The following is a 2,452-nucleotide window of genomic DNA, read 5'->3' on the forward strand; positions in this document are numbered from 1 at the left end:
TGCTTCCACGATCTACCAATGTTTTCTTTCAACTAAGCCATTTTGTTCAGAACTATATGGACATGTAACCCTCTACTAAATACCTTACTGAGACAAATAACCCTTTAATGCCTGGAACTCTCCAACCCCATCGGTTTGTAAAGCAAGCAACTTGTAACCGAGAACTCATTCTACTTGTTTATGAAAGAGTGGAAAAATATGAAACACATCGGATTTTTTCTTCAAAAAATAGAGCCACGTATATCTGGTACAAGCATCAGTAAAAGCAACATAGTAATGAAAACCATTAGAAGAAATCGGAGCAAGGCCCCAAACATCTGCAACTACAAGTTGTCATGGCTTAGTATATTCAGATATAGACTTAGAAAAAAGTAATTTGTGTTCTTTTCCTAAGTGACAAGCAACACATGGAAGAGGCTCTGTAGAAGCACCAAAACTTATATTACAATGACATAACGCCGTTTGAAGTGTAGCAGTACAAGGATGTTTGAGTCTGGAATGCCATAGACTTAGAGGAAGAGAAGTAGCAGCAGCAAAACACTGAGCTGAAGTCGTAGAGGCAGCAGTAGAAGACGAGTTAGGTAAGTCAAGTTTATACAGGCCATTATGTACAGAACCCCGGAGTAGAACCTCATTGGTTTGTAGATCGCGAACCTGACACTGTTTGGGAAAGAACTCAAACATTACCTTGTTGTCCTTAGTGAACTTGGAGATAGACAATAAATTTTTTGTTATACTAGGTACAAATAGTAGAGACTTCATCAATAAAGGACGAGAGTGAGTAAGAAGAGAAGATTGACCAGTTGACCGGATAAAGAGAGCATTACCATTGCCCATATACACCATACCTGAACCATTGTATGGAGTACTGTCACATAGGAAAGCAGAGGAATTAGTGAGATGGTGTGAGGCACCAAAGTCTGGATACCATGCATTATCACCCACAGTTTCAGGAGTAGCAATCAAAGCCTGAGGTTGAGAAGGCGATGGCCCTGGAACAGGTGCACTGACATGCTGTAGAGGATTGACAGCAAACGGACTAGTCCATGCATGAGGATAAACTGGGGGAGCAAACCAATTCTGTTGTGAGTAGGGAGGCACAATGGGCATAGAAGATGAAACCTAGGGATTAAGAGATGGACCATTGCCAACCATGCAGACATTGGCCTGAGGAGTGGGAGGAGGCCTATAGGCTGTACTCTTATAAGTGGAGTCGAATCGATAATAGCAACGATCAACAAAATGACCAGCCTTTCCACATAACTGACACTGAAATCGAGAGCCTGAGGAACAACCACACCCACGACCACGACTTCTTGAGGGTCGATAAGCTGGAGGGGAGATAGTATTGACTTCAGGAGCAGTAGGCTGGTGAGAGACCATGTTCGCAGAACTGGGAGCATCAAGCATAGTAAGTTGTTGACGATCTTCAGCATCAAGCAACATAGTAGTAACCCCCTGGACACTATAAGGCACCAGACTTGCAGTAATGATTGTGAGTACTAACTCATAATCAGATGATAAGCCATTAAGAATGGCTGTAACATGTTCACGCTCACTGATAACCTCTCTACAACTAGCAAGACTGTCACAATAGCCCTTGATTTTCATCAAGAATTCTTTCATAGAAAGATCAGCCTTTCGCTGAGAATGTAACGCCCTTCTATAAAACATTAGTTGAGAAGTGGTTTCGCTGCCAAACAAACTAACTAGAGCATTCCAAATTTGAAGACTTATATCCAGACCAATAAGATGAGGAAGAACAGAAGGACTCACCGATGACAGTAACCATGATGCAAGCGCACTATCTTGCTGTTCAAATCGAGCAAACTCAGGATTTTCGTGCAAGACGCCAGCATCATCAAAAATGAATTGAGAAGGAGGAACAAAGCACGAATCAACGAAGTTCTGAAGCTTATATGTCTTGATTGCAAGAAGAACCTGTTGACGCCACAATAGGTAATTATTATCATCAAGAATCACACTGATCTTCTTGGTAGAGAAAAACCGACTGTCAACAACTTCATTTGGAAGAGAGGACATTGCTGGAGTAGCCGAGTGAATATCAGAAGAATTGGGAGGAGAAGTCATGAGAGATTACGCCAGGAAAGAATGGAGCTCTGATACCATGTTAAGATTATAGAAGAATGATGGAAAATACTGATATTACTTCAAGAGAATACAGAAAAATTACATTCTTGAGGAGAAGCTGTGCATGCTTATATAGAATAGCATGCAGTCAGTAACTGCTAACAATAACAAAAACTACTAACTAACTGTTGTTAATAACTGATATCAATAGACTTAACAGCAATAACAAAAGCCAACTATTACTCTAACAATTTGCCCCCTTAAACTTATTTCTTTATAAGCTTTATCTCCAAACAATTTCTCAAATATTGGGAAACTTCAGCTCTCAATGACTTTGTAACTATATCCACAACTTGATTGC

This window comes from Gossypium hirsutum, chromosome A13 (assembly GCF_007990345.1).
Source record: "Gossypium hirsutum isolate 1008001.06 chromosome A13, Gossypium_hirsutum_v2.1, whole genome shotgun sequence".
NCBI classification, from domain to species: domain Eukaryota; kingdom Viridiplantae; phylum Streptophyta; class Magnoliopsida; order Malvales; family Malvaceae; genus Gossypium; species Gossypium hirsutum.